This window comes from Hypanus sabinus, chromosome 2 (genome assembly GCF_030144855.1).
Source record: "Hypanus sabinus isolate sHypSab1 chromosome 2, sHypSab1.hap1, whole genome shotgun sequence".
NCBI lineage: Eukaryota > Metazoa > Chordata > Chondrichthyes > Myliobatiformes > Dasyatidae > Hypanus > Hypanus sabinus.
Genome location: NC_082707.1, coordinates 186,950,398 through 186,962,160, shown reverse-complemented (window position 1 = coordinate 186,962,160; position 11,763 = coordinate 186,950,398). Strand labels below are relative to the sequence as shown.

At 42.3% G+C, this 11,763-nt stretch overlaps 1 long non-coding RNA gene across 1 annotated transcript in view; it reads right to left on the bottom strand.

The window, feature by feature from the left end:
* Positions 1-10,540, bottom strand: part of LOC132389138 (uncharacterized) — a 31,910-nt gene extending 21,370 nt beyond the window's left edge. The window contains exon 1 of the long non-coding RNA XR_009510437.1: positions 10,380-10,540. This is a non-coding gene — a long non-coding RNA (uncharacterized LOC132389138). The remainder of the gene's footprint in view (positions 1-10,379) is intronic.
* Positions 10,541-11,763: the final 1,223 nt, after the last annotated feature.

The following is an 11,763-nucleotide window of genomic DNA, read 5'->3' as shown; positions in this document are numbered from 1 at the left end:
TCACTGTCTTCAGTTACCTTATGTGATCCTGTCCACATTGGATGTCTACCATAAAACCATCTACTTGATCTTTGAAGGCATACCTGGTGTCAAGACTTTAATAGATAACGTCATCGTCTGGGGAAGGATACAATGCATGACTGAGACAGGTGCTAGATGTAATCTGAAATATCAGTTTGAAATTAAATAAAGAGAAATGTGAGTGTGCTATTAAATACACTGACTCTCATAGGAGATGTCATAATGGAAGAGAGAGTGAAACCCTGACACAAGAAAGATGTCAGCCATTGAGAACATGGAGAGGCTCCAAAGAAAAAAGATGAGATGAGATGTTTCTTAGAGATAGCAATTTACCTGGATAAGTTCATCCCCTGATTGGCTACTGTGTCAGCACCACTTAGGTCACTCGTTGAGCAGCAAAATGAACAGATTTGGTCTCATAAGCCAGAAGAATGTTTCCAGAGGCTGGAAAGAATCCTAATTGAAGAGCCCATGCTGAAGTTTTATGATCAGGAGAGGTGTACTAGAATCTTGGCCGAATGGCCTTGGAGCAGTACTACTTCAGCAACATAATGACACATGGAAACCTGTGGTTTATCCATCACGAGCTTGAACAAGTGCGGAAGCCAACTGTGCACAGACAGAAAAGGAGCTTAGCAGCACATAAGCATGCAAAAGGCACCATCGGTATATCTATGGACAAGCTTTTGAAGTGGAGACAGACATAAACCATTGGTCTCAATTATGTCCAAACCACTGAATGAATGTCCCATGAGGATATAGCACATGTTGATAAGGCTGTAGAAATATGATGTGAAGATGATCTACACACCAGGAAAATATATGTTTGCTGCTGATGCGTTATCTCGAGCAGTCAACAAGAAAGAGAAGAGTGACTAGAGATTAATGTAGATATATAGGTCTATGTTGACATGATTATTGCCTCCATTCCAGTATCTCCTGATAGAACAGTGAATAATAGGACTGCAGCATGAACAAATGAAACAATGAAAGTACTCAAAGAGACAATATTGAAAGGATAGCCAGCAACTACTGTAAAAACGGCTGTCCATTGTGTATTCGGGATTAGTGGGTATGCAGAGTAGTGGAAGATATGGTCTTCAAAGGGAACAGGTTTGTGATTCCAGTTGGAGTGGATTTGTTTGTATGTAATGGGAAAAGTCACATTATTGTAACAGACTACTTTTCTAATTACCTAGAGGGCAATCAACATCCAGCAAAGCGGTCATCACCTTCTTGACAGCTGTGTTTTCAAGGCATAAAGTGGTATCAAACAATGGTCCACAATCCTCGAGCTGTGAATTTGAGCCCTTTGCCAATGATTGGGGGGTTAGTTTTGACATAAAAATTCAACCATACCTCACCCAAAATTTAATGATCTGGCAGAGAGTTTGGTCAAGGTAGTTAAGGGTCTCATGAAGAAAGTCTGAGATGGACAAGAAGATTTCCACAGAAGTCTGATGACTAACAGAACTTGGCTGCCACTGCAGAATGGCCTTTCACCAGCCCAAATGCTGATGGGTCAACGCATACGCAATAACCTTCCAGTCCATGAAAAGCTGTTCTACGACCACAAGTTCCAACCCATAGATGTGACACATCACCTGTTAGTGTGCAAAAGGGGCCAGCAGATGTAAAGAATAAATGTTAATCAAAATTCTCAGAAAGGCACAAATATTAAAGCACCAAATACAAGCAATGCACCTGTGGAAACATAGAGCAGACCAAAATGGATTGTTAAACCACCCGAGAGACTGATTGAAAGTTGTTAAGTAAATAAGGAGCTGTATTTGCTCATTACAATTGAAGTTTCACTATAAGGAGAAGCACTGTCGACGTTTCAGGCCGAGAAATTGAAGTTAATGTAAATGTCTGTGTTGGAAAATATAATTGTTTCTGGTTGGATTATGAGGGCACAGTATTGTGTTTGTTTTTTCTTTAAAGGTGGAAGATGTGTTATTAAGTGTGTACATAATAAAGAACTTTAGTTCCCAGTGTGCAATGTGGCAGTTCAGAGGGATCTGGAAGTGACATTGGTAAAAGGGATGCACACACACTTTTGGCAGGCTGAAGGTCCTATTAGTTGAGTAGTATGGTTGAGCTGAAGCCATTCTGTAAATCTGTGAATAAAACAGTTCTAGCATTTTTACCCATGCAAGTTTGTTTTTGTTAAAGAACAAACATAACATTAACTAATAAAAAACATATCAATCTCTGCTTTAAATGTGCCCAATAACTTGGCCTCCACAGCTGTCTACCAACCTCTGACTAAAAAAAATTACTCTTCATCTCTATTTAATATAAAGGATCATCCTTCTACTCTGAGGTTGTGTTCTCTTGTCCTAGATTCTCCCACTGTAGGAAACATCTTCTCCATGTCCACTCTATCTAGGCCTTTCAATATTCTGCAGGGTTCAATGAGATATCCCCTCATTATTCTAAACTCCAGTGAGTACAGGCCAAGAGCACTCAAACATTCAACCACCACTGAGGACATCTTCAAGAGTTGCTATCTCAAGAAAGTGGTTTCCATCACCAAGGATCCTCACCTCGGAACATGCCCTCTTCTCATACATCAGAGAGGATGTACAGAGCCTGATGACCCACACTCAGTGTTTTAGGAGTAGCTTCTTACCCTCCACCATAAGATTTCTGAAATGTCCATAAACCCTACACTACCTCACAATTTCTCTTTTCCACGATTTATTTATTTCTGTAGTTGAGGAGAATTTTATGTCTTTGGACCGTGCAGCTGCCGCAAAGCAATAAATTTCAGATCATCTAAGTCAGTGATGATGAATATGATTCTGATTCTGACTCATCCTATTTACCCCCATTTTCTTTGTAGCCTTCTATTCAATGGCGATTCAATTATTTCTGGAAGCTTTCAAAGTTCAAACTTCAAAGCTTCTGCCTTTTAACCTGTTATGACAGCTGCCCTGACCTTTCCCCATGAACGATCAGCCTTTGACCAATGCTGTGGGTAGATTTCAATGGATGAGGTAAATATTTGATACCCCTCAAATGAATTTTACAGACAATTTGGAAAGCTTATTCCATTTCTGGGTGTGACAGCTGAACTTTACTATTAATCTGTAGCCTTGAAGAATTCTTCCAAGATTTAGTCTTGTCTGTTAAACGAAGCAGACATTAATTATTCTGCTGATGAAGATTATCATTCCAGGAGCCTCCGGTAAATGATTGCAGCTCAACACAGTGAATTATCTCTGAACAGCCCAATCTTGGAGATGCCTTTCAGAATGCACTTGAAGTGCAAAATGAACTCTCTGTCGAATAAATATCTCATCATTGATAGCACATTACTGGCATGGCTTCACTCATGTGAAAGGTCTGTTGTAAATCACTTATGAATCTGCCTGCTGTGAGTTATGAGGGTCCTTTTACCGTCTCGCATGACGTAATTTTGTCACTGCAGAAAGTGAGCTTTGCTTCACAATGAAGCAAAATTAAAAGATTAATTTGAAAATTCCAAGGATGAGGGGCTTCAGTTGTGAGGTTACTCAAGGGAAGCAGAGATTGTTCTCCCTAGAACAAAAATGGTTGAAGGGGCTTTTGATTGAGGTGGACAAGATTATGACTGGTTGAAACTGGTTTAAATAAGGTAAACAGAAGGGAGCTGTTCCATGAACAGATGGGTCAAGGGACAGAGTACCCTGGCTTAAATTTTTGATGTAAGATCCAAAGGGGATGGGGTGAGATAATTTTTTTTTTTTCTTAAGTTATTCTTAAGGGGCTGGATGAACTACGGATCATTCGGGAGGCAGAGGCAGAGATAGATAAGAGTTATCGGGAGGTAGTCACACCGAAAAGTCAGGAGGTAGGCAAATGGGTGACAGTCAAGAGAGGCAGGGGGAGCAGACAGAGAGAGCAGAGCACCCCTGTGACCGTTTTCATCAATAATAAGTATACCATTTTGGATACTGTTGATGGGGATGACCTACCAGGAACAAGTTGCAGTGGTCCTGTCTCTGGCACTGAGGTTGGACCCTCGACTAGGAAGGGGATAAGGGTAGAGAAAAGAGCAGTAGTGATAGGGGATTCTATAGTCAGGGGGGCAGATAGGAGATTTTGTGGGGAAGATCGGGAGTCTCGGATCGTATGTTGCTTCCCTGGTTATTCTCGAGAAGGAGGGCAAGAATCCAGATGTTGTGGTCCATGTAGGGACCAACGACATGGGTAGGATGAGTGAGGGGGTCCTGCGCAGGGAGTTCAGGGAGTTAGGTGCGAAGCTGAAGAGCAGGACCTCCAGGGTAATAATCTCAGGATTGCCACCTGTGCCACGTGCGAGTGAGGCAAGGAACAGAAAGATTATACAGATTAATACGTGGCTGAGAGGATGGTGCAGGAGGGAGGGCTTCAGGTTTTTAGATAATTGGGCTTTGTTCCAGGGAAGGTGGGATCTGTTCCGAAGGGACAGTTTACACCTGAACTGGAGCGGTACTAACATTCTTGCAGGGAAGTTTGCTAGTGCTTCTTTGGGGGGGGGGTTAAGCTAAATTTGCAGGGGGCAGGGATCCAGAATGAGAGAGAGGATAGAGAGAGGAAGAATAAAGGATAGGTGGGGACTACATGGTTCCGGAATATTAAGTGTGGAGTAGAGAAAGGTGAGGCAGAACAAGTGATGAGGAGGACACATGTACAGAGGGATGGTCTGACGGAACATGGAGTTAAATGTGCAGAAAGAATAAGTAAATTTAGGAAGGACAACAAAATTCTAGAGGCATAGAGCCCAATGGGAGTTCGGTGAGCTGGGTTAAGCACAATAGGCAGAGATTCAAACAGAGAGAGGAGAAATGGGCTAAAAGTTATATGTCTGAATGCACGAAGTGTCAGAAATAAGGCGGATGAGCTTGAAGCTCAGGTGCGAATGGGTAACTATGATGTTGTTGGGATAATGGAGACATGGCTGCAGGGAGATCAGACCTGGGAAATGAATGTACAAGGGTATACGTGCTATCGTAGGGACAGAAATGTGGGCAGAGGGGGTGGGGTGGCCCTGTTGGTGAGGAATGAGATTCAGTCCTTTGCAAGGGGGGACATAGAATCAGGAGAAGTGGAGTCTGTGTGGATAGAATTGAGGAACAGTAAGGGCAAAAGGACCCTAATGGGGTGTTGTCTACAGGCCACCAAACAGTAGCATGGATATTGGGTGCAAGTTGAATAGGGAGTAAACATTGGTATGTGGCAAAGGTGATGTCGCAGTAGTTATGGGGGATTTCAACATGCAGGTGAACTGGGAAAATCAAGATGGTGCTGGACCCCAGGATAGGGAGTTTGTAGAGTTCCTAAGGGATGCATTCTTGGAACAGCTTTACGAGAGCCGACCAGGGACAAGGCTATTCTGTATTTATTGTTATGTAATGAACAGGATTTGATAAGCGATCTTGAAGTAAAGGAGCCATTAGGAGGTAGTGATCATAATATGATAAGTTTTTATCTGCAATTTGAGAAGGATAAGGGCAGCTCGGAGGTGTCAGTGTTGTAGTTGAACAAAGGAGACTATGGAGCCATGAGGGAGGAGCTGACCAAAGTTAACTGGACGGATATCCTAGCAGAAAAGACAGTGGAACAGCGATGGCAGGTATTCTTGGGAATAATGCACAAGGTGCAAAATCAGTTCATCCCCCAGAGAAGGAAGGATTCAAAGGGGGGAAAGGGGCCACAGTGGTTGACAAAGGAAGTCAGAGATTGCATAGCATTAAAAAAAAGGAAATATGACAGAGCTAAGGTGAGTGGGAGGACAGATGATTGAGAAATTTTTAAGGAACAACTAAAAAGGCAATACGGGGAGAAAAAATGAGGTACGAATGCAAGCTAGCCAGGAATATAAAGGGGGATAGCTAGCAAAAGCTTTTTTAGGTATATGAAGAGAAAGAAGATAGTTAAGAACAATGTTGGGCCCTTGAAGAATGAATTGGGTGAAATTGTTATGGGAAACAGAGAAATGGCTGAAGAATTTAATAAGTACTTTAGATCTGTTTTCACTAAGGAAGACACAAGCAATCTCCCAGATGTATGGATGGGCCAAGGACATAGGGTAACAGAGGAAATTAAACAGATTGACATTAGGAAGGAAACGGTGATGAGTAGACTGATGGGACTGAAGGCTGACAAATCCCCAGGCCCAGATGGTCTGCATCCTAGGGTACTAAAGGAGGTGGCCCTGGAAATTGCGGATGCATTGGTAATCATTTTCCAATGTTCCTTAGATTCAGGATCAGTTCCTGAAGATTGGAGAATGGCTAATGTTATCCCACTTTTTAAGAAAAGAGGGAGGGAGAAAACGGAACTATTGACCTGTCAGCCTAACATCAGTAGTGGGGAAGATACTAGAGTCCATTATCTAGATAGCAGTGATAGGATTGGGCCAAGCCAGCATGGATTTACCAAGAGTAAATCATGCTTGACTAATCTATTGAGTTTTTCGAGAATGTAACCAGGAAGTTAGATGGGGGAGATCCAGTGGATGTAGGGTACCTCAATTTTCAGAAGGCATTTGATAAGGTCCCACTTAGGAGATTGGTGGGTAAAATCAAAGCTCATGGCATTGGGGGGAAGACATCGACATGGATAGAAAACTGGTTGGTGGATAGAAAGCAAAGGGTAGCAGTGAATGGGTGTTTCTCGGAATGGCAGGCGGTGACTAGTGGGGTGCCACAGGGCTCGGTATTGAGACCTCAGCTGTTTACGATTTATGTCAATGATTTAGATGAAGGCATTGAGAATAACGTCAGCAAGTTTTCAGATGATACTAAGCTGAGTGGCAGTGTGACATGTGATAAGGATGTTAGGAGAATTCAGGGTGACTTGGATAGGCTGGGTGACTGGGCAGATACTTGGCAGATGGCATTTAATGTGAATAAGTGTGAGGTTACCCACTTTGGGAGTAAGAATGGGAAGGCAGATTATTATCTGAACAGTGTAAAGTTAGGTAAGGGAGAAATACAAAGAGATCTAGGAGTCCTTGTTCGTCGGTCACTGAAGGTGAATGAGCAAGTGCAGCAGGCAGTTAAGAAGGCTAATGAAATGTTGGTCTTTATTACAAAAGGAATTGAGTACAAGAGCAAGGAAATCCTCTTGCATTTGTGCAGGGCCCTGGCGAGACCACACCTGGAGTATTGTGTACAGTTTTGGTCTCCAGGTTTAAGGAAGGACATCCTGGCTGTAGAGGAAGTGCAGCATAGATTCACAAGATTAATTCCTGGGATGTCAGGAATGTCTTACACAGACAGGTTAGAGAGACTGGGCTTGTACAAGCTGAAATTAAGGAGATTGAGAGGGGATCTGATTGCAACATATAAGATTATTAAGGGATTGGACAAGATAGAGGCAGGAAATATGTTCCAGATGCTGGGAGAGGCCAGTACCAGAGGGCATGGTTTGAAAATAAGGGGTAGGTCATTTAGGACAGAGTTAAGGAAAAACTTCTTCTCCCAGAGAGTTGTGGGTGTCTGGAATGCACTGCCTCGGAAGGCAGTGGAGGCCAATTCTCTGGCTGCTTTCAAGAAGGAGCTAGATAGGTATCTTATGGATAGGGGAATCAAGGAATATGGGGACAAGGCAGGAACCGGGTATTGATGGTAGATGATCAGCCATGATCTCAAAATGGCGGTGCAGGCTCGAAGGGCCGAATGGTCTACTTCTGCACCTATTGTCTATTGTTTGAAATTTATTGCCTGCAAACTGAAGGAAACAAATCGATGGTGCCAGCTCCATCATGGGCACTAGACTCCCCACCATCGAAGCCTGGAGAAAACAGCATTAATCATGAAGGACCCCACGACCCAGGACATGCCCTTTTCCCATTGCTGCCATCAGAGAGGGGGTACTGGTGCTTGAAAATACACACTCAACATCTTTGAAATAGATTCTTCCCCTTCGCTGTCAGATTTATCAATGGTCCATGAACCCATGAACACTAATAGCTCTCTTTCTGCACAAATTACATTTTTATAGTTCTTTTTCTAACTTATCATAATTTGTATGTATTCAACTGAATTGCTGCTGCAAAACAAAAATTTCACAATGTGCACTCTGTGTCCACTTTATTAGATACACCTGTACACCCGCTCGTTAGTGCAAACGTCTAACCAGCCAATCATGTGGCAGCAACACAATGCATTAAAGCATGCAGACATGGTCAGGAGATCCAGTTACTGTTCAGGACAAACATCAAAATGGGGAAGAAATGCAAACGAAGTTACTTTGACCTTGGAATGATTTGTCTCAGAAACAGCCGATCTGGCAATTTCATGCACAAATCTCTAAAGTTTACAGAGAAAGTTGTGATGAACAAATAGCATCCAGTGAGTATCAGTTCTGTGGGCAAAAACGCCTTGTTAATGTGAGAAGTCAAGGAGAATGGCTAGGCTGAAACAAGCTGAAAGGAAGGTGACAGTAACTCAAATAACTACACGCTACAACGGTGGTGCACAGAAGAGCACATCGAACCTTGAAGTGAAAAACCACAAACATACGCTCAGTGGCCTCTTTATTTGGTACAGGAGGTAGTGGCCACTGAACATTGTTTCTGTGACTGGACAGTGTTTCAAGTCAAACACCTAACTCCAGAGAAGGGGTGAATGAAGATTTACTCACCACCTTCGCACTCTCCCCCAGCATTTTCCGATGATACCCCATTTTCAAACTCTCTTGCTCCTAAAGGCAGTGTAAACAGAACCTTTGAAAATTGTTTAAGGCTCAGAGACATCGATTCCTGTTACAGGCAGTGATGGGACTGTGGAGCTGAGTTTACAAGCATATTGTCCATGATCTTATTGATAGCCCTGGGGTAAAGTGGAGAACATTCTAACTAATTGCATCACAGACTGATATAGAAACTGCAATGCACAGGATTGAAAGAGGTTGCAGACGGTTGTACACTCAGCCAGCTCCATTATGGTGACAATCCTCCCCACCGTCAAAGACATATTCAGAAGGCAGTGCTTCAAGAAGACAGCATTCATCATTAAGGACCCTCACTATCCATACCCTCTTCTCATTCCCACTATCAGGGAGGAGGTACAGGAACTTGAATTTCCACACTTAACAATTCAGAAACAGCTTGTTCTCTTCCTAATGATCCATTAACCCATTAACAATAATTCACTATTGTCATTCTGATTGTGTTCTCCATTCTGTGGAATGCTGCTCCTATGTTTATTGCTTCATTGCATGATGGTGCTTGAGGGTCAACATTCTCATGGTGGGCCGAATGGCCTGTTTATGTCCTGCCTGATCTTTAAAGCCTAACACTGGTCATTGATTCGGTGATAGGTATTAGATTTTAATTGTCCAGTGTCAGGCACAAAGCAACATTTAAATATGGGAAACCAAGCTGAGCTGACGCATGACGGACTAAATCTTTGACTTGAACTATTTTGTGGAGAGGAAGTGCTGCTTTATACCCCCTTTGGCTGCTTAGTTTTTCTGTGTTATATCTAGTTCCCTATACTTGTGGTCCTAATCTATTTAAAGCTATTTTAGAAATGAGTACTTATGATACTAGTCAATGAATGTTTAATGTCTTGATCCAATCGTACTCCACTGTTTCAATATTATTATTTAATCAACAATTTAATGGTTCTGTATAAATTTTTTATGTAAATGTGTTTATAACCTAATATCACACATACAGTTTCTTAGCTTTATTTCCTTTCAAAGGAAGTTTAATTTCCCTATTACTTTGAATCTGGCTTGTTACTCTTATAGTTAAATTTCCTCTGCTTTCACTCAATTTTTGCCTGGTTTTTATGATGCCCTTTGTCTTGATAAATCTGCTAATGACTTGAACTATCTGAGGGACGCTGGAGAGGCTTCCTTCCCGGCTCATCTGCGGATCAAAAGCCCTGCCTACCATCAGACTGAAAGACTGTAAGACAGAAGAGCAGAACTAGGCCATTCAGGCTATTGTGTCCGCTCTACCATTCCATCATGGCTGATTTATTACCCCTCTCAATCCTATTCTCCTGCCTTCTCCCTGCAGCCTTTCATGCCCTGACTGTTCAAGAACTTATCAATCTTGGCTTCAAATATACCCAATAATGTAGCCCCCACAGACATGAGATACCCCTCATTCTTCTAAACTCGAGTGAATACAGGGCTAAAGCCATCAAATGCTCCTCATATGTTAATCCTTTCATTCTGGGAATCCAATGCCCCAAAGAAAATTATCCAATCTGATAACCTCTATCAGATCTCCTCTCAGAATCCAATATTCCAGAGAAAATGATCCAAGTTTTCCAAACCTCCCATGACTCACTTTGCTTCCTTTCTAATGGAATTTCTAATACCTGACCTCATGACAGCAGAACTAAAATCATAAACTCCCTCCATACCTTGAGAAAATTCTCCTTCAGTCAAGCGAAGGCAACTCCATCCTGATCACTTTTGAGCAATTTCATGTGATGAAGATAATTACCAGTCTCAGTTATCTTTGCGATGAAGCTCGAATTGGATTCAGGCACTTCAAGGGATATGAATACAGGCATTACCAGAGGAATAATTGAGGCACCAGGGACTGAAAATTCAAGAGAGACACATCAAAGACAAGATGAAATATAAAAGTCTTTGGTCAATGGAAAGCAAAATAATAGATGACTGATGTCTCTTCCTCTTCATGCTGGTTATGTGCTGGATTGTGATTAACTCGCCTCTCGCCACAAACTGGAGCAGGAGCTGAGCACAAAGTCCAAAGTTCAAAGTAAATTAATTATTGAAGTACATATATGTCATCATTTATTACCTTGTGATCTGTTTTCTTGCAGGTATCAATTGCAAAGTAAAGAAATACAATAGAATTTATTTTAAAAAACTAACAAGACTGCCAAACAACCAATGTACAAAAGAAGACAAGTCATGCAAATAATACAAAAAGTCAACAAATAATCTTGAGTGGAGAGTCCTTGAAAGTGATCCTATAACCGTTCAGCATTAGGGTCAGTGACGTTATTCACACCGGTTCAGGAACCTGATGGTTGTGTGGTAATTACTGTTCGTGAGCCTGGTGTTGTGGGACCTGAGGCTCCTGTGTTTCCTGCCTGTTGGCAGCAGTGAGAAGGGGACATACTGGATGGTGGGGGTCCTTAATGATGGATGCTGTTTTCTTGTTAAACTCTGCCCCACTTATTAACATAACTATGGATGACCCCGTCTTTCATCTTCCTCTTTCTCGGAAATCTTTGGGGTCCAGGGTGCCTTGTTTCCAATCCAGATTTGTGGCTTCTGGGATTGTTAATGAAGGTAATCTCTACTTAAACCTTCCTTGCAGAAATTTAGCAAGGTCTCAGAGCCAGAGTCATAAAAGTGTATTTGAAGTGACATCAACAACCTCACAGACGAAGAACATTTGGAATTCAGGCCTCTGCAAAACTGTTAAAGGCTTACAACATGGACGGGTGGAGGAGGGCATCTGTGGTGTTGGGCAGTCCAGGTTAGTGGGTCCCACTGTTGGATGTCTATGCGAGCAGGTGGCACAAGGGCCAGTTAGTCTGTGTACCTAAAGTTGTAGCCTGGAGGTTAGGGTCCTGTCATTGGCTAATTTGATACTGAAGACTGAAGCCCAAAGGTCAAAGCCCATTGGCCAAAGCCTGGATATTAGAGGCCTATCTTGGAGTTGAAGGACAGTCCATGTGTGTGGGTTGATGGGAGAGATAAGCAGAGCTTGTTTCATTTTGCATTTCCCCCTCCTCCCACTACTTTCAAATCTCTTACTATCTTTCC